The sequence below is a fragment of the Leucoraja erinacea genome, chromosome 6, assembly GCF_028641065.1.
Source record: "Leucoraja erinacea ecotype New England chromosome 6, Leri_hhj_1, whole genome shotgun sequence".
In the NCBI taxonomy this organism is placed as follows: domain Eukaryota; kingdom Metazoa; phylum Chordata; class Chondrichthyes; order Rajiformes; family Rajidae; genus Leucoraja; species Leucoraja erinaceus.
The window spans coordinates 28,206,316-28,233,106 of NC_073382.1; the positions used below are offsets into that span (position 1 = coordinate 28,206,316).

Below are 26,791 nucleotides of genomic sequence, written 5' to 3' on the forward strand. Positions count from 1 at the left end.
TCTGGAAGAGCGCTTGGGACTGCATGACCGTTTGGTGTGTCTCTGCTTGCATGAGGCTAGAAGGGCTTGGCCAAGCATATACAAGGATCGAACTCAGTGGTTAGGTATTGTATAGGGGAATTTGTGTTTTGTTATCCAAAAAAAAGTTTAGTTGCTTGATTCAGTATTTTATTGACTGAAACTAATCTGGGGGAAGCTTAGAACGAGCTATTTAAACCTATGGGTGTTCTCTGTATGGAATTTGTACATTCTCCTTGTTGGTTTTCTCTGGCTTCCTCCAACATTCCAAAGACATGTAGTTTTGGCTTCTGGTTGAGACCTGAAACGTCATCTATTCCTTTATTCCATAGATGCTGCCTGTCTCGCTGAGTAACTCCAGCATTTTGTGTCTAACTTTTGAATCAGGCAGTACCCTAGCTTATCGAAGATCCATTCAATAACAGAGAGGAAGTAGGAAGCTGTTACTCAGTCTGGCAGTGTACATTTTCAACCTTCTTTATCTTCTACCCAATGGGAGTGGGAAGAAGAAAGAATCAGTGGGGTGGGACAAATCTTAGATTATGTTGGTTGCTTTTCCAAGGTAGCGTGAAATGTAGGTGGAGTTAATGGTGGGTGTCTGGTCTGTGTTATGGACTGAACTACGCCCACAGACCTCTACAATTTCTTAAGTTCGTGGGCAGGGCTATTACCAAACCAAGCTGCGATGCGACCCAACAATATGCTTTCTGTGGTGCATCTGTAGAAGTTTGCAAGAGTCTAGAGGAGGGTAGAGAAATTAGTGACTGATGTTCCTTCTTTACCAATGCCAATGTGGTTGGTCAATAATCATTGGTAATGCTTCACCAAGGAATTTTAAGCTTGCAACCATTTCCACTTGGGCACCATTGATACTATTTGGGGAATTAACTCCACCATGCTTCCTAAAGTCGGTAATTTGTTTCTTCTTTTTGCCAAACAGTAATAAAAAATACAATGATAAGCATAATGATAAATGCAAATCAGTAGAATGGAGCAAGATTCCTTTCATAACCTAAGGCAGTGTCCAATTGACCTCCACCCCATCGCGGATATTTGACTTTGTCTGTGGAACTGATGTATTGCAATACTGAGAGCTACATGCTGCACTCTGTATCTTCCCCTTTCTCCACCTACTGTACTTGAATTTGACTTGATTGTATTTATGTACAATATTATCTGATCTGATTCAATTCTTTCAGAAGGTGGAAGAGTAAAGGCACTGGCTAGGGAGGTCGGCAACCCTGGCAATATTGCGACCCTTTCAGATGCAACACACCATGGGCATGGACTGCATAAAAGGAAATGACAAGACTGTGATGGTCTTGGTCGTGTTTGCCACTCAATGCAGATTCAGGTGGTCAAGAGCAGAGCCGTTGCCATTCCAGACCTAGATGTGTCCCATCAGAATATTATCTATAGGGCATCTGTAGAGGTTCAAGAGCATCCTCATGGATTGATCACCACATCAGTGTGAAGGGACCATGTTAGGTTGCTGGAGTTATGGATGTTTAGAAACAGGAAGCTGTTGACCACCTCAACAGCCATTCTATTGAGGATGACAAGGTTCTATTCACCACCCACATTTTTAGTTAACCAGCCAACTCTTTTGTCTCGCTAACGCTGAGGGCTAGGTTTTTGGCCTGACACAACAATCTCAATCTTTTTGCTGTCCTTCTTCTCGTCATTGTTGTTGAAATGTTGTTGAAATCTTCCAGAGAAGATTACAGAGAGTAGGTTTGTCAAGGAAGACTCTCTCTAACTTCTACTGGTGCACAGTAGAGAGCATGCTGACCGATTGCATCGTGGCTTGGTTCGGCAATTTGAGCGCCCCGGAGAGGAAAAGACTACAAAAAGTAGTAAACACTGACTAGTCCATCATCGGCTCTGACCTTCCTTCCATTGAGGGGATTTATCACAGTCGCTGCCTCAAAAAGGCTGGCAGTATCATCAAAGACCCACACCATCCTGGCCACACACTCATCTCCCTGCTACTTTCAGGGAGAAGGTACAGGAGCCTGAAGACTGCAACAACCAGGTTCAGGAATAGCTACTTCCCCACAGTCATCAGGCTATTAAACCTGGCTCAGACAAAACTCTGATTATTAATAACCCATTTTCTGTTATTTGCACTTTATCAGTTTATTTATTAATGTGTGTATATATTTATATTATGGTATATGGACACACTTATCTGTTTTGTAGTAAATGCCTACTATGTTCTGTGTGCTGAAGCAAAGCAAGAATTTCATTGTCCTATACAGGGTCACATGACAATAAACTCACTTGAACTTGAACCTGAACTTGAATGGCCAACAACAGTGGTGTATTGGCAAAGTTAAAGATCAAGCTGTTGTTATACTTGGCCACACAGTCATGGGTGTACAGGGAAATGAACAAGGGACCGAGCACAATATTCTGAGGGCACCAGTGTTGAGAGTCGAGGTGGAGAAAATGTTATGACTAACTAAACTATAAATGACTGAGGTCTGCTGGTCAGGATGTCCATTTTTCTGCAACCAAAAATTGGTCGCCATGGAGATAATCAATAATCCTGTAGTCGTAGGTGCAGTTGTACTAGGGAAGCCATGTAGTTGTAGTAGTCGAGATAGAGTAGGTAGTTTTCGTTAATCGCCTTTGCTGACCGGTCATTTTAATTGGCTCATTGGGGAAACAAAACGTAAACAAGAGTTTTCAGAACCAAGGATAACCGACCGGTAATGTTAAATGTCTGCCAAACTTCTCTACCTGAAAAAGTTGTCTAGCTTCTGTTGCCTCCACCTGCTTCTCCCCCCCTTCTGTTCTCCCCCCCCCCCACCCCCTCTCCCCCCCCCCTCTCTTTTAGAAACATAGAAACATAGAAATTAGGTGCAGGAGTAGGCCATTCGGCCCTAGCTTGCTTAAATATGATCATGGCTGATCTCCAACTGTATCTACCTCCTTCTCTCCATACCCCCTGATCCCCTTAGCCACAAGGGCCACATCTCTCCCCCCCCCCTCAACTCCCCTCAGAGAGTTCCAGAGATCCCCCCTCCTCTCGGTTTTAAAGGATTTCCCCCTTATCCTTAAGCTGTGACCCCTTACACCCTAACATCGGGAACAATGCATCTAGCCTGTCTTAAAGGACTTACCTTAGCGCCAACCTTCCTGTTCATCGCGGCGTGTGTCTGTATCACCTTAGCTTTGCACTGTGTGAATTTCAGACAGCGCTACCCCGCTTTCCCTGGCCCCTGCCTTTGCGATGTGTTTGTGTGTGTGTGTTCCACTCTGATAGTCGCCGTTCCAGTTTTCGTTTTTTCAGGCGACAGCCAGCAACTTGACAGTCGCCAGCAGTCCGCTGAAAAATCGCCTAAGTGGGACAGGTCTATTAGTCAATGAATAGCATCCAGTCAGAGATGCGCTTATTGTCGAGATAATCCAGAGTTTAACACAGTGCAAGAGCGATGGTGTCCTTTGTAGACCTATTTTTCCTGTATACAAATAGGTTGTCCAGGAGACTGGTGCTGATAATGACCATTATCGATCTTTCAAAGCTTTTCATTATTGCTGATGTTAGATCTATTGGTCAGTAGTCATTGAGATAAGTCAGTTTATTTTTCTTGGAGACGAATGATGAAAGATTTCCTGAAGCAGATGGTGACAAAAGACAGCTGGTAAGAGGCTAAATAGTGCACAATTGATTAGTGTATAGCGGGGACTCGCAGGAGTCCAGCTAAAAACTAAGCGGACGCAGGTTGTGTGCTTGAGACATATTTTAATCTGTAAGATACAGTTCCCTACTCCTCAAATGGGCACAGGCATAGACCGACCTTAAATACACTTAAGGGTCAACCCCGTGACCGCGCCTCCCACACCGAGACACCTAACCCCTCCCTCTAGAGCTGAGGGTTCATTCTGCCAGGTGCCGCCACAAGTGCACAATTTCAAAACTTGTCCATGGAGTCCATCTGGGCCGATCACTTTCTGAGAGTTTATCTTCATTAAAGCAAATCTGTCTTCAACCATAAAAAATATATGGAACAGAGCCAGTGGGTGTTGGGGGGAACACGTCCCGGTGAAAATTTCTTTACCTGTTTTAAAATGAGCCATGAGGTCATCTGGTAGAGATGTGGCATTGCCAAAGATCACCCCAGTTTTGGGCTTATGGCTCATGATGGTATTCAGGCCCTGCCCCAATCGCTTGGCATCCACTTGATCGAACTTAGCCTGCAGCTCAAATCCCAGTCCTATTGTTCAATCTACGCAGAGGCATTTTATTCCAATCAATGCATTGGCAGGGGTTTACAATTGGCCATATCAGCCAAATGTTAAGAAAAAGTAGTAAAGTCATCTGATTATGGTATTCTGTAGTGGATCTGGACCTGGATGGAGCATAAGAGAGAGCTTAGATTTGCTATCCTACTGTTAAATAACTTGCTAACATTGGCTGTCAAATCTTGCACGTGGATAATAGCAACATGGACAAAACCTGGATGTCAGCCAGAACCTAAGGAACTGTCCCTTAATAAGAAGTCAATCGCTGCAGGACAGAGTAAAATTGGTGAGGAAAAAAAGTTTTAGTTAACAACTCAAACGTGGCAGCTCCTACTGGTTTTGGTGCCTTGCATCCCTCATTGTGGTTTTGTTCTTGTATGTTCTGGTTTTAATTGTGCTCTACAAAATACTTGAAGGAATGCCTGGAAATTTTGATGTGGTGTAATTTGACTGGTATTTGCAATTACTTTTGATTTATTAAATTAATAATCATAAATCCCTGCTTGTGCTGTGAGAGAAAAAGGAAGAATGCAGCCCGATAGTCTGAAAAATAGTGAAGTCTTGCGTGGGAATTTTTCCCTCTTCATTTGCCTGCAGAGGGGGAGGAGCAAGTTACATACATTGAAGTAAATGTATCTTAAAAGGTAAAGATACCATGGAGATTACACGGGTGTGGCATTCCTCTGTTCATCACCTCTGGGAGAGGAAAGGTTCGGGTGAGGAGATTTCGAAGTTCAGACTGTTCTTGTTTCTCAAGAGGCCCAAACTCCTGGCAAGCACAGTACTCATGATATTAAATGGGAGATTCTCCACCGTCAATGGAAAACTGCACACAACAGAACCACGAAGCAGGAAACAGTACATATACCCTAAGAGACTACAGCTGTGTGCAGAGCAAACAACAACTGAGACCCGATTTTTAACTCTGGGCCTCATTGCTCACTGCTTGAGTAGTGAACATTAAACATAGAACATTACAGCGCAGAACAGGCCCATCGGCCCACAATATGTATGCAGAACATGATGTTAAGTTAATCTGATCTCCTCTGCCTGATTGTAATCTCTATATATCCCCATTCCCTGCATGTATATGCCTATCTAATGGCCTCTTAAACCACTATTATACCTGCTTCTACCACTATCCCTGGCAGCATAATCCAGGCATCTACCACTTTCTGTTTAAAATGTCAACTTGTTCATCTCTTTTAAACTTTTCCCTTCTGACCTTAAAGTTATGTCCTTTAGTCTTTTGCATTTCCACCTTTAGAAAATGGTCCTCACTGTCTACCCTATCCGTGCCTCTCATAAATTTTATATATTTCTATCTGGTCTCCCCTCAACCTCCAATGCACCAGAGAAAACGTTTGAAATTGACGTTTGTCCAACCTCTCCTAACAGCTAATACCCTGTAATCCAGGCAGCATTCTGGGAAACCTCTTCTGTATCCCCGACAATGTCTCTGTATCCTTCCTGTAAGGAGGCAACTGGAATTGCACACAATACTCTGAATACTGCCCAACCAACGTTTTATGAAGCTGAACGCTCATATGTATATGTCCATACCATACATACATCAACTCAACAACCTTCATTGAAATATGAATTAGTCCTCCAGGCCTCATGAAAAAATTCTAAACATTTTTAGCTTCCACCATATTATTTCCACTTTCTTTGACCCCCAATTGCATTACATCAAGAAAGCTCAAGACTCAATTAAAAATAACATTTAAAAATGTTATTTAATTACCTTGCCACCCTTGCATATGAGTTCTTTCCGCCCAACGCTGGACTTCTGAAACAGACACTTTATTCTGAACTCCATCCTTAATAGATATTATCTAAAAGACAGAAGCAAAAGTTTAAGGATATACTCAACTTGAAGATTAACAAGTTCATACTGACTTTTGGTAATCTCTAGCCTATGACTGTTCGAAGTGAAGAAGGAACTTTCAGGATATTTAATGCAGACTTCAATATCTACAAAGACACACACAGAGACACTGCGTGAGTGATGAAGGGAACTGTTCACATGCCTCCATGCCAGTTGTGCAAGAGCATGTCTTAGTTTTAATTTATTTTAGTTTTTAGTTTTGGAGATACAGTGTGGAAACGGGCCCTTTAGCCCAACATGCCAACCATCACACTAGTTCGATGTTATCCCACTCTCTCATCCAAGCCCTACACACAAGAGGCAATTTACAGAGGCCAATTAACTTACAAACCTATCTTTGGAATGTGAAATGTGGGAGGAAATCAGAGTACCCTGAGAAAACCAACGTGGTTACAGATAGAATGTGCAAATTCCACATGGAGAGCACCTGAGGTTAGGATCAAACCCTGGTCACTGGCGCTGGGAGGCAGCATCTCTACCGCCGTACCTTGTCCTGCCCAGTTGTTCCCATATTGGCCTAAACCACCGATGAACCTCTAAAACTAGAGTGAATGCAAGTCAAGCTCAATCACAAGTGACTGCCTTGGATGAAGAATCAGTGATAGGTGGTAAAAACTGGAATTAACTACCGCAACTGGTTCCAGAGATTGCAAAGTAGTGTGTGATTTTCTCTTCCTACCTGCCCTATTTATGTGGAGAGGATAGAGTTAAAATTGCTCCCTGTGAGTTTCTCCATATGTTAGCCACGTCCAAGTCATGAAGCTTTCATTTCTGAACCAGTTAATACTGAAAAGTGTGAATTTATATAGTTTGACTGAAAGAATGAGAGACAATATAGATAGAATGACACTGTTCTAAAGTGTGTATCAAAACATATAGAAGTGAATCCAGGTGTAAAATAAAAGCATTTGAAAGTGAGAAAACAGCTCCAGAGATTGGTGAGTGAAAGACATTAGTTTCTGGGATTTGTAAATGGAATTATGTCGTACAGAAGCAGGGACATAGCTTTACGTATAAAATATTGATTTAGCCATAAATAAAGTGTAGCTTCCAATTTCCATCATCTAACTTTAGGAAGGATGTAATTGTCCTGGAGGGTTGAAGAAAATAATTGTTCTAGTGGTAAGGATTTCGGCTAAAAAGTAAGTGGTGAAGATGGATTGTTCTCCTCAGTGCAAAAAAAAAAAGGTCAGAGAAGATTTAAAGTAATCACAGATCAACTACAGCACCAAAAGACATTTCGACTCTTCAAATCTATATTAATAAAAGTCTGATCTTGACTACTTCCTGTTGTTCTGTATATTGATTTTAGAAGAAACGTTGCCACTTATGGCTGTGATTTTGGGTCATATTACTCAGAGTCCTCCTCCGCTGCGCAGGACAAGAGGATTTTTCCCATCGATGAAAAATAAAATAATTATTAGTGTTTAAAAAATGTTGAGATTCTCACTCCAGAAGGCCAGCCTCTTCCGGAGGGACTATAAAACCCGGACGTGTGGAGGTGCCTCAGTTCTCTACAAGATGGGGGAGCGAGAGGTCGCAATTCTCAGTCTGAGCTGTGAATAACACTGAACACATGTCTACTAAACTGTGAGTTGTTTTACTGACCTGTCAGTGCCTTTAAAGTGGTTTGAAAATGTAGTTTGAAAATGCAAAAGTGTGTTTTGTTTTGAAAGTGCTAAAGCAAGCTGTGTTGCCTTGGGTTTTGAAAGTGCTAAATCAAGCTGTGTTGCCTTGGGTTTTGAAAGTGCTAAAGCAAGCTGCGTTGCCTTTGGTTTTGAAAGTGCTAAAGCAAGCTGCCTTGTCTTTGGTTTTGAAAGTGCTATAGCGAGGTGCCTTGCCTAATTAGAGCGGTCTTGCCTAATTAGAGCTGCCTTGCCTTCTATATAATTATAAGTCTAATCTTGACCACTACCTATTTGCGCTTTATATTGATTTTAGAAAAAAACGCTACCACGTACGGCTGTGATTTTTGGCCATCTTATCAGTCCCCCTCCACTCATCAGGTGCCGAGGATTTTTCCCATAGATGAAAAATAAAAGTTATTAGTGTTGAAAAAATGTTGAGATTCTCTCTCCTGTCAATCATGCCATGAAGGCCTTGCCCTTTCTGGTGGGAGGTGTGGAGGGACTATAAAACCCGGAAGTGTGGGCGTGGCTCAGTCTCTGCAAGGTGGGGGAGGGAGAGGTTATCTTGCTGTCTTTAGTGGCCTTGCAACCTGCTTGAAATGGTATGAAACTGCACTTGAATTTGGTGCCCTTGCACCCTGCTTGAAATATAATTTCAAGGAATAGCCATGAGTAAACTGCCATGAGTGTGAGCTGTCAGCACAACAGGCTTGAGTGACTGAGCCGCCAGCCCAATAATCCATTCATCCCACAATGTCCATACTAGCCCTCTGGAACACAGTCCCTTCAGTGCACAACACGCATACTAGCACTCCAGAAAGCACCCCCCACCCCCATTGGCCACCAATATTGGAATTGGTGGAGAGGTGGAATATTGCGTTGGGGGACCAACCCTCACATGCTACATGGTAGCGTTTTTTCTAAAATCAATTTAAAGCACAAACAGGCAGTGGTCAAGATTAGACTTTTAATTACATAGAAGGCATTGTAGCTCTAATTAGGCAAGGCAGCTCGATTTAGCGCTTTCAAAACCAAAGGCAAGGCAGCTCGCTTTAACACTTTCAATGGGTCCCACTTAGTCTTAGTCTAGTTCATACTAAATCAATAAAATAACTAGTTGGCTAGGTCCATTATCCAGCCATTTTGTCCTGTAAATTATTTTGTTTCAGATGCTTATCCAGCTCTCTTTACGTTCATAATTGATAGGAGCAGAATTTGGCCATTCTACTCAAGTCCACTCTGCAATTAAAACATGGCTGATCTATCTTTCCCTCTTAACCCCATTCTCCTGCCTTCTCTCCATAACCCCATGACACCTGTACTAATCAAAAATCTATCTATTTATGCCTTAAACATATCTATTGACGGCCTCCACAGCCTTCTGTGGCAATGAATTCCACAAATTCACCTCCCTCTGACTAAATAAATTCCACCTCATCTTCTTCCTTAAAGGATGTCCTTTTATTCTGAGGCGATGCCCTCTGGTCCTAGATTCTCCAACTAGTGAAAACGAGTTTGAGTCCAAAATAGAATGTTGTTACACTAAAATAGAATGTTGTTACATAGAATGTTGTTACACTTCTGGCAAAGTATTCCAGACCCTAACCACTCACTCCATTGAAATATTTATCTTTGCATCTCATTGATTATTTCATTCCAATCGTCTACTTTCTGTGATCCATATTTCTAGATTCCTTCCCCAATGGGAAACATTGGGGAGAAGGCAGGCATGGGTATGTGGTGAAGGCAGGCATGGGTTATTGATTGGGGACGATCAGCTATGATCACAATGAATGGTGGTGCTGGCTCGAAGGGCTGAATGGCCTCCTCCTGCACCTATTTTCTATGTTTCTATGTTTCTATTGCTCCCTATCTGCCCTTCATGCGCTGAAATAACTCTATCAATCCTTTTGCAACCTTATCTGTTCAAAGGATGACAACTCCAGCTTCTCCTATTCAGATACATAATGAAAGCCTAGACACAATGAATTACAGATGCTGGTTTACAAAACAAAAGACACAAAGTTCTGGAGTAACTTAGTGGGTCAAGCGGGTCTGAAGAAGGGTCTCGACCCAAAATGTCACCCATTCCTTCTCTCCAGAGATGCTGCCGGTCCCGCTGAGTTACTCCAGCATTTTGCGTCTATCTTTGGGTCAAGAATCATCTCTGAAGAACATGGATAGGCAACATCTTGGGTTGGGGCCTTCTTCAGACTTATTGTAGTAGGGGGCAGAAAGATAGAAGAGTGGTGAGGTCAACACAAAACCAAGCAAATGATAGGTGGATGCAACTGATGGAGGTTTTGATTGGCACATAGTTGGACAAAAGCCAGATATGAAAAGACAAATGGTTGTGAGATAAGAAGATACTGTAAGGAGATAAGAGGCGTGAGTACATCACTCACTCTGTCCCCATGATTTGATACGTAAAGAACAAACGGACACTGATTTAAAAATTTGGGCAAAGAAAACAAGGTAGACGTGAAGAAAATCTTTTTATATTCTGAATAGTCTAGGTTCAGGAACAGCTTCTTATGAACAACCATTAGACTATTGAACACTACGAACTCCAACTAAACTCCAAACTAGAACTGCCTGGATTGGACAGATCTTTGGCCTTTGTTTTATTTTACATTATATTCTTTAAAAAAAATGTATTATACTTTTCTTTTGTTTGCTGTGTTATCTACTGAATACTGTGTTTAGGAACCTGTTGAGCGGCTGCTGCAATAAGAATTCATTTTTGGGACATTTGGCAATAAAACACTCTTAACTCTTGAATGCAGTTATACAAGAGGTTCACTGCCTGTAGCATTGGTGGGAACAGAATTAATCAAGTGTCTTCAGGAACGAATTTGATGAACACTTGAGTGGCTAATAAGTTACAGAAATATAGGGAAAGACATGGAATTGTACTAACGGAATGGGACTTCCTTTTCCGGTGTAATAATTCAATGATTATCATTAAATCAGAGAAATGTATAACATAGAGTCAAGAACTCATGGCCCACTTTGTTCATGCCAACTATATTGCCCTTCTCCACTAATCCCATTTGCCCATATTTCTCTACATCTTTCCTGTCCAAGTAACTGTCCAAAAGCCTTTTACATGGTGCATGCACCTCCTCCTCTGACAGCTTGCTCAAAATATCCAATATCCTCTGTGTGAAAAACCTACACCTCGTATCTCATTTACATGTCTTCCCTCTCACCTTAATCATATGCCCTCTAGTTCTAAATTTCCCTGCCCTGGGAAAAAAAAAATCCTATCTATGCCCTTCATATTTTGCAAGTCTCAACAGGCCACCTTTCAGTCTGCTTTTCAGTGAGTGTAAACCAAGCCTATTTAATCTCTCCCTTCACATGCAAGCAATATCCTGGTGAATCTCTTCTCTTCTCTCCTTACATTAACACATACTTGCTGTGATGTGACAACTGGAACTATACATTATGTAATACTCTCAGCGTGATCTAATCCATGTTCTGTACAACTGCAAAATGGCATCTCAACTGTTACACTCAATGTTTGGCCTATGAAGGAAAGCACAGGAAATGTCCTTTTCACTGTCCTATCTGCCTTTTCATTTTTTTTACGATTGGTGCACTTGCGCTTCAAGGTCTCACTGTACTTTAAGGTCCCTGCCGTTCATGCTCCAACAGAATATATGGCATACATGCTCCCAAATTGGATTACCACACACTGTTCTAGCTGATCCACGTCCTGCCATAATTTTAAACAACCTTCTTCATTATCTGCAACTCCACAAAATGTTGTGATAAATTTACCAATCATATCCCAAGCATACCTCTATGGAGGATATGGAAATGTCACCCATCTATGACCTCTACAGATGCTGCCTGATCCATTGACCAATGTCTGAGCACTAATCCCTGTGGTACACCGTTATGCAGAGTTCCAGTCACAAAAACACCTATCCACCACTACCCTGTCCTATTACGCAACCAATGTTTATCCCTTGTGATTTAAATTTTTGGATCAGTCAAATGTTAGAAAGCAGAGAGAAGGGTTTTGTTTTCAAGTGGCATCAAGGGGCTACGAGGTGATAACCAGATCACTAGGTATTCACTATTTTATTGAAGAGTTGGTTGAAAGGACGGAATGGAAAGTGTCTGAATTTATTGATGACAAGATGGGTAAACTAGGCGTGATGAGGAGCCAAGGATCTGTAAAGGGACATAGAAAGATTAATGAGGTTGGAAAGAGGGTGGGATGGAATATAAAGAAGGAAAATATTCACTCAGGTAGATGTTATTTGAAGAGTCTTGTACCAGCATGTCAAAAACTGGTCTGTACTATGGAGTTTGTTGAATATGAGTCCTGATGCCAAGGATTTTGATTTGGGAGAGTGGCATTAGTTCATCTGTCCTTCCAGTAAGGAGGATTTTGAGAAGGCACCATTGGTGGCATTTCTTCAGTGCTTTAATGTATCTATGGTCGATTGACCAGGTTTCTAAAGAACAGTTGAGGGTAGGGATCATTGCTATTCTGAGAGAATTGTCATAGCACATTTCAACTATACAACAAGTGGATAATCACTTTCCAGCTGTATGAGAGAATGCCTCAGCTGATATCAAGACTGTGCTGAGGGAGTGCCCAGGCTAACAGTGAGTTAAGCAATGTAAATCATTAACTGGCACTGACAACTCCGGCACTTACTGGATAACAAAGCTTTAACTGTTGTTGCCCTGGAATTAGGTGCAGCCAAGATTCATGAAATTATTTCCTGCAATTAAAGAATTATCATTGGAGGAGATATTGAATAAGACTCACAGGAGAGATAGGAGTTGAACTCAGGGTGCCGTGTAAGATTTTGAGAAGAATCAATGTAGTAGATGTTGAGAAGCTGATTAGCAATGATCCCATTGAACGTTGGAACAGGCTAAAGAGGCTGCATGGACTTAAATGTCCTCTGAGACCCACATTCCAAGAATGTGCTTTATAGCATGCAGTTTATGATTAACATTGGCACTGGCATGTGAAAGAGAAATGGGAGAATATTGAAGGAAAAGTTAAATATGTTGAACAGACTAAAAGAAAAAGGACAAGAAGCAGATGCAGATTTAAAATTGCCCTCCAATTATGTATAGTCATTGCATCTAATTTTCCCTTTAGCAAGATCTCTGTGCGCTAGACCTTTGATACCAGGCTGTTTGTTCCGAGCAGGCATAAGCATTCCAGTGACATACGAAGCTGGTGGTGTGGAGCCTCCTTCAATAAGCCAGCCAGTTGTACGGCAAATAATTCCACACTATGTACCAAAGAGTATCGTCTTGAAATTGCAAGTGTTCAAAGGATAACAAAAAAAATCACATAATACATTTGTTCGGAAAATAAATGATTGAAATAAAAATCATGGCTGGAGATAAATCGTAAAGCAGAGATGATGGAATGTATTAAATGCCTTGGAGGATAAACAAACTCCTTATTGGCTGATAATATTTGACTTGGGAGAAAATACACCACTGACTGAAATGAAGAAATCTGACTGCTTTTGCCCCAAAACATTCAGGAAGACAAAATCAAATTCTTACTGTTTTCTTCTCGGAGCCAGCAAATAAAGTGCCTGGAATATTTTTGACAGGAATGTCTTGTTCCTCTGAGAAAGTCTAAAATCATTTTCCTCCTGTCTCAAAAGAAAACGGAATAAATGTTTTCCTTTCCAATTGTATGTTTAACTACCTCTCACAGAGATTTAAGACACACATAGGAAAATTGATTTTGAATAAAGCCAGCAATTACAAACTTTTCACACAAATAACAGAATACAGCTTTCCTGGCAACTGATTTGGCATTTAGAAATGTTGGCTGAGCAGTTTACACAATGACATTTCATGCAATACAAAATGGCTGGGCTTCTCTGTGGCCATGACAGTCTTTTTTCATTAAAAATGTTACAAGTTGAAGCAGTGCAAATAGATCTACTAATACATATATGCATAATGCAAATATACACATGCACACAAACGTTGTATAAGTATAAGTATCACAAAAGCATTGAGAAAATTTCAGGACATTTAAATGAAGTAAATAATCACCTACTTGGCTAGAGTCTTGGCTGAAAGCATAGCATTCAACTGTGATTTTTTTTAAATGTAAAAGCCAGTTTTATAGGTGCCTTTGCCATGAGTGATGCAGCTTTTAATTTGATCTGATTCACCCAAATAACCTATTTGCAGTTCACTGGTGAATTTGGGTTTGTTAAGATGCACAAATAACTCTTTTTCAGTAAATAAAGCCAATGACAGCAGAATGCTGTCACTCTCACATATCTCCAGCAATCTTCTTCAAATTCCTACTCCAATTCCATTCATTTACTCTTACCTCTATTGAACCATAGGCAGCACAGCTGCATAGTAGTAGAGTTGCTGCCTTACAGCGCCAGAGATCTGGGTTCGATCCTGACTATGGGTGATGCCTGTGCTGTGTTTGTATGTTCTGCTTGTGTGAGTGGGATTTCTCCAGCTGCTCTGGTTTCCTCCCATATTCCAAAGACGTGCTGTTTTGTAGGTTAATTGGCTTCTGCAAAATGTCCTTAGTGTATAGGATAGAACTAGTGTATGGGTGATCATTGGTCAGTGTGGACTCGGGGGGCTAAAGCACCTGTTTCTACGCTGCATCTCTAAACTAAACTAAACTAAACCCGGCGTCAGTGCTCTTGCTTCGATAGTGGCCGGCATCGGAAAATGTCTTCATTAATTGTTTGGATATTCCTTTGGATAATTCTGGTATATGTGCTGCTCATCATTGGAGCTGAAACATATAAAACATATAAGAATTTTAAAGACTTGGACATGCTAGAGGCAGGAAACATGTTCCCGATGTTGGGGGAGTCTTGGTTCTTGGTTTCTTGGTCCTCCAAAATATTCCAAATGGAATTTAAACTGGAGGTGGTGAAAGGAGGGATTAAGCCAGAAAGGGTTATTGGGAAGAAAGAGCTACTGTAAATTTAGTTGCATCTGGTAGGGTAACTATAGAAGGGTGGAGATTATTCCATGCTTTAATTGTGCGGGGGAAGAACAAATTGCTGTACACATCTTTCTTAGTAGCTGGGATCACAGTTGGTGTAAGTTTTGTAATCTATGTCGAGCTGACCATTTAACATTTTGTAAAAACAGGTCAAACGGTGAGCTTCACGTCTGACTTGGAATGGGTTCCACCCCAGAGAATTCAGAAGTTTGGTGACACTCGCTTCTCTCTCATAGGTGTTAGTAACAAATCGAGCTGCCTGTCTTTGGACACGTTCGATGGAAGAAATGTTTTTGTTTGTGTGTGGGTCCCATGCTGCTACTGCATAGTCCAAATGAGGTCTAACGAGGGTGAAGTATAACTTCTCCTTGACAGAAGTTGAACAATGATGAAAGTTGCACCTCAGGAAGTTTAGGACACCTGTTGCTTTCACCGTTGCATGATGAGTCTGACCATTCCAACGCAGATCATTCTGCAATTTGATGCCAAGATACTTGGTTTGTTTGGATTCTTCAAGGGTGGCAACAAGTATGTTGTAAGATGTTTCGCCTGGATTCCTCTTTCTGGTGACACGCATGGTTTCACATTTGGAAGGTTTGAACTGCATGCCCCATTGTAGTGACCACTCAACCATACTATCGAAATCCTTTTAGAGAGCATCTTCATCATCAGCTGTCTTAATTGGACGGTACAGCAAACAATCATCAGCGAATAGTCTGGTCGTACTTGCGACTTTTTCATGGATGTCATTTATGTAAAGCAAAAATAGGTGTGGGCCAAGTACTGTGCCCTGAGGTGTACCACAACACTGGATTCCAATTGGAGCTCTTTCCGTTCACACACACACGCTGAAGACGTTTTGTCAGGAAACTGGAAATCCATCGTTTTGTGTTGGAACAAATACCATAGTAGTCAAGCTTCCGAAGGAGTCTCTGGTGTGGGATGACATCAAATGCTTTAGAAAAGTCCAGCACAACTAAATCCGGGATGACGTTACTATCAAGGTGCTTGGCCAGGTCATTTGTCCAGAACTAGGGGCCACAGTTTAAAAATAAGGAGTAAGCCATTTAGAACGGAGATGAGGAAACACTTTTTCTCACAGAGAGTGGTGAGTCTGTGGAATTCTCTGCCTCAGAGGGCGGTGGAGGCAAGTTCTCTGGATGCTTTCAAGAGAGCTAGATAGGGCTCTTAAAAATAGTGGAGTCAGGGGATATGGGGAGAAGGGAGGAATGGGGCACTGATTGGGGATGATCAGCCATGATCACATTGAATGGCAGTGTTGGCTCGAAGGGCCAAATGACCTACTCCTGCACGTTTTGTCTATTGTCAAAATCAAAGTAAACTGTATTGTCAATTCAAATAATGCAACAAGTAGTTACACAGAGGATTGAAATTGCGTTTCCCCATACTCCAAATGTGCAAGTAATATTTATAACACAGACAGACTATATACCAATAAAGATAGACAATGGACATATACATTATATAAAATATTCACAGTGTGCCAGAGTGTAGTAAAATTTTAAGGTTTGTTATTAAGGTGCAATAATAAAAGGTGCAATATAGAAAAGTGCAAATAGCATACTGCAGACATTGAGTTAAAGTTATTTTGACAGTCAGTTGGTCTTTGTTTGTGTAATGTTCATGGAATTCTCTTGAGTGTGTTGAGTAGTCTGACGGCCTGAGGGCAAAAGCTGTTTTTGAATCTGGTGGTTTTGCTCCGCATGCTGCGGTAGCGTTTGCCGGATGGTAGGAGGGTGAACAGTTTGTGTGCTGGGTGGGTGGTGTCTTTGATGATATTGCTTGCTCTCTTGCGACAGCGAGATGGGTATAAGTCCTGGATTGCTGGTTGGGGTGATCTGGTGATCTTCTCCGCTGTCCTCACCACTCTCTGTAGAGCCTTCTGGTCAGCAGCAGAGCAACTGCCATACCAGACTGAGAGACTGCTGGTAAGAATGCTCTCAATGGTACCCCTGTAAAAAGTGGTGAGGGCAGAAGGGGGGAGGTCGGCTCTCCTCATCCGTCGAAGGAAGTGGAGGCGTTGCTGTGCTTTCTTGACTAGGGAGATGGTGTTGGTGGACCATGTCTGATCATCTGTGATGTGCACTCCCAGGAACTTGGTGCTTTTCACAGACTCCACTGCACTGCCATTGATGGTGAGTGGGATGTGTGCAGTCTGTTTCTTCCTGAAGTCCATAGTTATTTCTTTTGTTTTATTGACATTGAGTTGAAGGTTATTGATGTCACACCAGTAACATCAATAACCTATTGTCTATTGTCTATTGTCTATTGTCTATTGTCTATTGAAACAGAATAAATAATACTCTTCCTGACCAAAACATTAGCAGCTAATCAGTGACGAGTGAAATTTGTCAGTTGTCCCATCCTGCTGAGCAACTGGATGAGAAGATATCCCATTTACTACATGGTCTCCCCCCTCCCCTTTTCCAATGTCTCTCCCCAGCTGATATTTCTCCAATTGTGCCCTGTTGATCATATTCAGATTTAATTGCTTCATCAATGTCGACTGTCCCTACAGCTGCCATGGCCATAACAACTGAAATCCCTTCCTTAAACATCTGCTGCTTTTCTATGTTCTCACAAAAATCTATCTCTCCACTAAAGATTTGGTCATTTGCGTGTATGCCTCTTCAAGCTGCTCGCTTCAAATTTCTTTTGATAATAGTTTCACCAGATGACATGGTGTTGTGTTGAGCTTTCTACATCAGTAAAAGTTGTTAATTCCAGGAGGAGTCAGTTAGTTTCAAACAAAAGGGGGAAATGTTGAAAGAGAACAAAACCAGCTATTTTGCATCATATGTAGCCAAAAGTGAGATTTATCCCACTCCAGAAAGGCAATATAATATATATACATATGTGGCATTTTAAAATAACTGCCAATTCTCCTGAATAAAAACTACGGTTGAGGTGGCATTGAAACAAAATGCCTTTTAACTAAGTTGTTTTTTTTCCCCATGGCATGAGTATCTTTCTTGCCTGAAGAGACCCTTAAGAAACACATGGGATTATAGATTGACATTGGGTGCTATGTAAAAGCAGTATTGCATTTGATCTTGTTAATTGACGGCATGTCAAATTAAGTTGAAATTGCACCATTCATTTAATAATGTGGTTCAATATTTTTTCTCAAAAGTAAGCCACAGACTGGGATCAGTCCCAACAGCATTGGCTTGCAATATTAGTTAGCCTCTTTGTAGGAAAATCGAGGGCTGCATCATGCTGTGTCCAGTATGCTTCCCACACTTGGCCATAGTATTAATCCTCTGTCTGCATTTCCTTGCTGTGCCGCACATGGGATCCATATAACTGAAGTCATCTTCCTGGGACGACGTTGAAATTTAGATTGAGGCTTCAGTCGGGCCTACTTCTTCCACTAGTTGCTTGGGCTTAACGGCTCTTTTCGTCTTGGGGAGGGGGTATGTTGGGTAGACATACCGCCGGAGTCGCGCGCCTGATGACGCCACTCACTCGTTGCCAGCAGCCGGTGCGCTATCAGCAGGTCAGTACCGTTCTTGTCCCCGTTTTCAGTCAATTTTGCATGGAGCTAGCTGGCATGGAGCTCTATCCCTCCATAGCACCAACGGAAGCCCAGGTATGCAATATTTTATTGAACTGAAAGCAAAAAAAAAGTAATTGTGCATTGGTACATGTGACGATAAAGCACCATTGATTCATCGCATGTGGCATTGAGTATAAGGGTCAGGAGGTCATGTGCAGCTAAAGAAGACCACGGTTACGTCTCATTTGGTGTATTGGGGGCAATTCTGGTCGTCCCATTACATGAGCTTAAGGGCTTAATTAGGAAAGGAAAAATAGATTATGAAAGAAAACTGGCAGGGAACATAAAAACTGACTGCAAAAGTTTTTATAGATATGTGAAAAGAAAGAGATTAGTTAAAACAAATGTAGGTTCCTTGCAGTCAGAAACAGGTGAGATGATCATGGGGAACAAGGATATGGCGGACCAATTGAAGAACTACTTTGGTTCCGTCTTCACTAAGGAAGACATAAATAATCTGCCGGAAATAGCAGGGGACCGCGGGTCAAAGGAGTTGGAGGAATTGAGTGAAATCCAGGTTAGTCGGGAAGTGGTGTTGGGTAAATTGAATGGATTAAAGGCCGATAAATCCCCAGGGCCAGATAGGCAGCATCCCAGAGTACTTAAGGAAGTAGCTCCAGAAATAGTGGATGCATTAGTAATAATCTTTCAAAACTCTTTAGATTCTGGAGTAGTTCCTGAGGATTGGCGGGTAGCAAACATAACCCCACTTTTTAAAAAGGGAGGGAGAGAGAAAACGGGGAATTACAGACCAGTTAGTCTAACATCGGTAGTGGGGAAACTGCTAGAGGCAGTTATTAAAGATGGGATAGCAGCACATTTGGAAAGTGGTGAAATCATTGGACAAAGTCAGCATGGATTTACGAAAGGTAAATCATGTCTGACGAATCTTATAGAATTTTTCGAGGATGTAACTAGTTGCGTGGATAGGGGAGAACCAGTGGATGTGGTGTATTTCCACATTCCAGAAGGCTTTCGACAAGGTCCCACATAAGAGATTAGTATACAAACTTAAAGCACACGGCATTGGGGGTTCAGTATTGATGTGGATAGAGAACTGGCTGGCAAACTGGAAGCAAAGAGTAGGAGTAAACGGGTCCTTTTCACAATGGCAGGCAGTGACTAGTGGGGTACCACAAGGCTCAGTGCTGGGACCCCAGCTATTTACAATATATATTAATGGTCTGGATGAGGAAATTGAAGGCAATATCTCCAAGTTTTCGGATGACACTAAGCTGGGGGGGCAGTGTTAGCTGTGAGGAGGATGATAGGAGACTGCAAGGTGACTTGGATAGGCGGGGTGAGTGGGCAAATATTTGGCAGATGCAGTATAATGTGGATAAATGTGAGGTTATCCATTTTGGTGGCAAAAACAGGAAAGCAGACTATTATCTAAATGGTGGCCGATTAGGAAAAGAGGAGATGCAGCGAGACCTGGGTGTCATGGTACACCAGTCATTGAAAGCAGGCATGCAGGTGTAGCAGGCAGTGAAGAAAGCGAATGGTATGTTAACTTTCATAGCAAAAGGATTTGAGTAGAGGAGCAGGAAGGTTCTACTGCAGTTGTACAGGGTCTTGGTGAGACCACACCTGGAGAATTGCGTACAGTTTTGGTCTCCAAATCAGAGGAAGGGCATTATTGCCATAGAGGGAGTGCAGAGAAGGTTCACCAGAATGATTCCTGGGATGTCAGGACTGTCTTATGAAGAAAGACTGGATAGACTTGGTTTATACTCTCTAGAATTTAGGAGATTGAGAGAGGATCTTATAGAAACATACAAAATTCTTATGGGTTGGACAGGCTAGATGCAGGAAGATTGTCCCCGATGTTGGGGAAGTCCAGGCCAAGGGGTCACAGCTTAAGGATAAGGGGGAAATCCTTTAAAACCGAGATGAGAAGAACTTTTTTCACACAGAGAGTGGTGAATCTCCGGAACTCTCTGCCACAGAGGGTAGTTGAGGCCAGTTCATTGGCTATATTGGCAGCTCAGTCACTGAGGACTGGCAGTACAGTCATTGAGACCAGGCAGGCTGGCAGCTGACAAATTGCCAGAAAAATGTGCCCAAAACTGGTGACAGACTCTGTGAGAGAGAAGAGGGGGGGGGGGGGGGGGGGGGGGGGGGGGTGAGGGTGGGACTGAATGAGGGTGGACTGATGGATTATTGGGCTGATAATTCAGTGAGTCATGGCTGGATGGCTGGCAGTTCACTTACTCAGTGCTGGTGGGCAGGCAGACTGGCAGTGCAGTCACTCACAGCTGGTGGGCTGGCAGTTCAGTCACTTACAGCTGGTGGGCTGGCAGTTCACTTCCTCATGGCTGGTGGGCTGGCAGTGCAGTCACTCACGGCTGGTGGGCTGGCAGTTCAGTCACTTACAGCTGGTGGGCTGGCAGTTCAGTCACTTACAGCTGGTGGGCTGGCAGGCCAGTCACTTACAGCTGGTGGGCTGGCAGTTCACTTACTCACGGTTGGTGGGCTGGCAGTGCAGTCACTTATGGCTGGTGGGCTGGCAGTTCAGTCACTTACAGCTGGTGGGCTGGCAGTTCAGTCACTTACAGCTGGTGGGCTGGCAGGCCAGTCACTTACAGCTGGTGGGCTGGCAGTTCACTTACTCACGGTTGGTGGGCTGGCAGTGCAGTCACTTATGGCTGGTGTGGTGCAGTTCATTCAGTCACCCCTCCTCCCTTCATCCCCCCACTCTGCTCCTTGACATTCCCTTCTGCCCCACGCATTCAGTCCATCTCCCCACAACCTCCCGCCATGCATTCTTAGCGGCTCTCCCACAAATCAGCCATTCCTGTCTATTAGGTTCCCATTGTGATGAAGAACACGCAGGCATGAAAAGTGGAAAAAGGATTGAAAGATGAGAATTATTAAGTTCTTTCTTGTTGTGTCTCTTGTTATGTCCTGCTGCTCACTGCCTCTTGATGGTTATTTGCTGTTGATTAAAAAAAAGAGACAATTTTGATGTAGAGAGATTGAGCGGTAGTAATTTGTTTTAATTCTCACTCCTCTGGACTCACTGAAGAATTTGTGAAAACAATTTTTTTGAGGTGGGGCTATCGGGGTGGGATGGCGGGTGGCAAACATCCAGCAGCCGAGGGAGGGCGATGGATCTTGTGGGCTGATGAGGGAGAGTGTGTCCTGCAGTGGGGGTTGGGGGAGGCTTCAGGAGGGGGAGCTTCCTATAGCCAGGCGGAGGCAGTGTGTCTTGAGGCGGGGATGACAGTGGGGGGGGGGGGGGGGGGGGTGTGAGCGACCCACTTATGGCCCATGAACTCACTGCCTTGGGACTAACTCATGGCCTCTGGACTGACTCACTCACTCATGGCCTCTGGACTGAAGGACTGAATCACAGTTTGTGGACTGACTGACTTATGCCTGACTTCTGGAGTCATGTCCGACTTTTGTAAACAGAAAACTGTAACATCCACATTGAGGAACAGCTTCTTCCTGGCAACCATCAGGCTATTAAACATAATGAATAAGCTCTGATCTACGAAAGACTGTATTATGTGTACTATTTGTTGATCACACACACACCCTCCACCTCACACAGACACTCACACACACATACACACGTTCACAGACACAGAATCTCAGACACACACACACAGACTCTCAGACATACACACACACACACACACACACACACACACACACACGCACACACACACACACACACGCACGCACACACACACGCATGCACACAGACAGACTCACTCACACACAGAGACTCACACACACAAATATACATACACACAAATATACACAAACATACACACACACATACTCAGACAGACTCACTCACACACACACAGACTCACACACAGACTCACACACACACACACACACATATACACACACATACACACAGACTCACAACCAATACTAAAATGCCAAGTAACTTCAGAACATGGTAAACATACAGTGTGTAAATTGAATGATTCAAACGTTTAAAGCCTCCTGTAGAGGCTGCTGCTGCTGAAACAAAAACATGCTTTAAATAACGTCCAACAAAAGCACTCAACATAGACAGAGCTGTCAGCTTTCTTGAATTATTCAACAACGTCTTCACTATGTCTTCTACATTCAGCGCCATCTTGCCACTAACCGGAAATGATGCACTCAGCGCCATCTTGCCGTTAACCAGAAATGACACAAGCGGCGCCTATTTTTCCACTAAGCGGAAGTCACGGAATGAGCACCAATTTTGCAATTAAACACAGTCCTGATCTAATAAAATGTTTGTTCACACTTTATCCATCTGGAAACTGTTGCAAGCCCTTTAAAAGCCAAGCCATTTGGGCAAACACTTTGCAAGCCAACAAAACACGTTTTCTGAGAGCCCTTTAAATGCCAAGCCAATTGGGCAAACACTTTGCAAGCCAACAAAACACGTTTTCGGAGAGCCCTTTAAAAGCTAAGCCAATTGGGCAAACACTTTGCAAGCCAACAAAACACTTTTCTGAGAGCCATTTAAAAGCCAAGCCAATTGGGCAAACACTTTGCAAGCCAACAAAACACTATTTCTGAGAGCCATTTAAAAGCCAAGCCAATTGGGCAAACACTTTGCATGCAACAAACATTTTCTGAAAACCACATCGAGGGGACTCACCGTGGAGTGGACATGCGTTCTGTGTTATTTGCAGCTCAGAGAGCTGTGACCCTCTCACTTCCTCCATCTGGCAGAGACTGAGTGAGGCATGCCACATGCGTGGTAACTATGCATACACATTATAAATAATGTTGCATAGCTTTACTTTGCTATATGCTGATTGTATTAAGTGTTGAGACTTCTCTGGATTTCCTGACTATCAAGACACGTTGCATAACTCATCTTGGTTAAGTTGCATCTAGAAACTTTGTCAGATGCATTGTATTAGTCACTGTTTTATTGGGTTGGGGAAATATCTGTCATGTACTGTGTTAATCGATATCTGTTATTGGACTGTAAAGAGAGCATCCCCAAGTGGTTCGGCCCCTCAAGATTCAGGGACCCATAAAAGGCCGCTCCCACGAGGTCCTACGTCGATCTTCTGGGAGAATGCTTGGGACTGCGTGACCTTCTGGAGTGTCTCTACTTGAACGAGGCTAAGAGGGCTTTGCCAGGCAGATACGAGGATCGAACCCGCGGTGGTTAGGTATAGTAGTGGGAACTGTTATTGTGCTTTTCCAAAATAAAGTTTAGATGCGCAAGTGTTTGACAGTATTTTAGTGACTGAAACTAGACTGGGGGGAAGCTTAGAACGAGCTATTTACAATCACAGATATTCTCATTGACCTCTTCACACCTTTTGTCACCTTTTCTGAAACATAAAGCTACTATTTATTTCTTTATGATCGTCTTTGGTTGAAATATTAGCTTGGTTTCTCTGCACAGATGCGCCTGATCGGCTGAGCATTTTCTGCATTTTCTATTTATCTTTCAAATTTCCAGCAACTGGATTCTGTATATTGTTCTTATAAACTAGGGAAATTTTGTTTTGTGCCTTAGATGCCATTAACCACTCCATCCACATTATTAAAATAGATAATCTGCTTTCAATATAAGGCTTATAGGAGTTGCTTTGTGTGCACCAGCTACTGTTTTTCATACATTATAATAGTGAAGCATATTAAGAAGAACTTCATTATGCCAGCGACGTACATGGACTGTGTAAGCTGTATTATGTTCAATTTTTTGATTCTTCAGATCCAGACATTATGCTGGTATTATTCACGAAAATAAAACATACTCTGTCACTATTTTCGTATTATGATATTTAGACATAAACAACATGACAATGATTGGATCATTGGAAAACCTTTTAAAATGTAATTTTACATCCACCAATCGGGTGTTAAACGAGTAACAAATAGAGATTGAAGTTGCATTCTCTACATAATATCACGATTTTTTGAAATTCTGGTGTGACTGTTATAATCACGTTGTGGACTGACAACATTACAAGATTCACAACATCAACAGCTAGTGAATGCAGTAACTTTAGCTGAAAGAGTGAATACATTTGTTAAAAACTAACAATAAGACTTACATGCATTTTGCTAACAAATGTAGTTATATGGAGGCACTGTTAATTGGAATTAACTGAATTGGACAAAATGCCGTTTTCGATTCCTTTTCACATAGTTGAACATTCTTGGTTAGTCTATTCAGTTTCTCTTTAACTTGTTATGTGTTATTAACTCTAACAGTTGTATAATCTGAACTGAAACGCTATGCCTGAAGAAACATTGCTCAAGTTTTGGCTTTTCATACCACTGAGGAAATAAGTAGATTCCTGGCCAGATGCCCGTTTACTTTTCTTTCAGTATTGAAATTGAACGCATCATTTGTAGAAGTAATGAGACCATTGTAATTCACCCAATACCTCCCTGCTGTTTGTTTCACACAATTGTAGATAATTAAATATGCTTAAGATTTTTCGTCAAACTCTGCTTTATATCCCAATCAGTATGTAACAGTTTGAGATGGTGAAAGGGCAAAATCGAACAAGAACCAGCGTATTCTTAGATACAAAACGATGATTGTTTTTATTTTATTTAAAGTAGCTGAAACGTGCAAGAAAGGGAAAAAGTTTGAAGTGTGGTAAATTCACATGCACCCCTCATGGAAGGAAAGCAGCAGCCATGGGAATAAAACAAATCTTTGAGGGTGTTCCTGCCAAGTTTGTGGCATATCCCTCGCCAAGTAGGAGTTGTATTGCTCAAATCTGCAGAGCTAGAGAAAAGGATGAATTGAACTTAGTCCTCCTTTGTGAACGCTGGGAGAGAAAAGAACACGGCAAAGCTTTTATTGATGAAACTCCAAATCTAGTGTGTCAAACTGGGAAATTGCTCAGTCAGATGAAAGCCAAAAATGGCTTGGTTTAAAGTGTGGCTGAGGCAGCGGAATTACAGTAATTCAGGAAAAAAACAGTTCAGTTTAGTGATTGCAATGCAGCAAAATTAATGGAATTGCACACTGTTGAACTGCTGAGCTGAATTCGAAAACTTGTGGGTATTTTATTCCATAGTCATGGTTCACGACACAGATTATTAAGTAACCATTATATTTTTCACAAGTACAACTTGCAATTTTATGGCCTTTAACAAAATAAAATGTCCCAAGTTGCTACGCAGAGATGTTATCAACACTTGGCCATTTGAGATGACTTAAGGCCACTTGAAAGTATTCTATGAAACTTCTTAATAGACAAAAGAGGGTGGTGGCACTTCGTGGAAGGAATTCAAAATCATACAGTATCAGTTGCTGAAGAAGTGGCCCTCTTTGGTGGGGTAATTAAAGGTGAACTTGTGTTAAAGTCCCATCACTTGGAAATGTAGTTTTGTCTGTATACTACCATGTTTAAGAATTGTATCATGTGAATCATACCGCAGATGGATCAGACCACAGAGTCTATCTGCCTCTGTAGCAGATAATCACAGAGAGAATGTCTGTCAACATTGGAAGCTTCTCTTCTTGTTAATTTGAACTACCACCATTTTTTCAGTATTCATGGCTAACCCTGAACAGAATCTGCACCCTCCATGCAAGAACAGCACATCACCTACATAAGTAAGGATGACAGTCGGCCCTGCTTGCGACTGCGGACATCCAGACCAGACCATCCCACACATCGTGAATGACTGCTCACTGAGACTTTTCCCTGGTGGCATCAAAGCAATCCACCCAGTAACTGATGCTGTCCTGGCCTGGATATCTACCCTTGACCTACAACTTTAGGCTGTGCACGCCATACGTAAGAAGAAGAAGTATCTGGGAGAGTGAAAGAGAGATAGTAAAACAATATTGATGTTTCCTGCACATCAGAGTAGCAATGTTACAAAATTTTGAGATTTAAAAAATCAAGTCTGCAATTTATCCCATCAGATAAAGCATAACAATAAGTTTAATTTGACACCTAATTCACTTTCATATCTCAAGTAATAAAAAAGTTATGGCCATTTTCATACTCGGAAATTAGCATCTTGTTCCCTATTGATTTTCTATGGACATAACAAAAAAGCTGTGATCGAGGACAGTCAAAAGCCCATAACCTTCTTAAAAATTAAGAGAACTGAATGAAATTTTCAGTTATCATAGATTGAACCATTCTGAAACAAATATAAAATAATCTTACTTGGAGGACCTGAAATTAAAGTATATAATTAGTTAGTTACCCAATTGTAGCTAATTTCAAACTTCAATTACTAGATCTAAACATCTATCCATTTCTTAATAAATGATTAACATTTTTAAATAGCCTAAGTGTCCAAATAATATTCACAAATAATTCACAATAAAACATGATTTTTCAATCTCATTTACATCCATTTATAGGCCAAATAAAGGTTCAATTGCTGTAAATTAAAGTCAATTTAAATCGGCTTTCTAGTGGGTTCCTGTGAACGCGCTGATTTAGAACGTTCACATTGCAGTGGATTTGTGC

The 26,791-nt window shown here is 41.9% G+C and overlaps 1 long non-coding RNA gene across 2 annotated transcripts; it reads right to left on the reverse strand.

Moving 5' to 3' along the window:
- Positions 1-3,749: 3,749 nt before the first annotated feature.
- On the reverse strand, positions 3,750-15,094 carry LOC129697985 (uncharacterized). Of its 2 annotated transcripts, none has more exons than XR_008723599.1 (4): positions 14,132-15,094; positions 13,342-13,433; positions 6,017-6,107; positions 3,750-4,376 (listed from the first exon to the last, which is right to left on the reverse strand). It is a non-coding gene; the product is annotated as an uncharacterized LOC129697985 (long non-coding RNA). The 2 variants fall into 2 exon arrangements; XR_008723598.1 differs by having other exon boundaries at positions 13,850-15,094.
- Between the last annotated feature and the right edge of the window lie 11,697 nt (positions 15,095-26,791).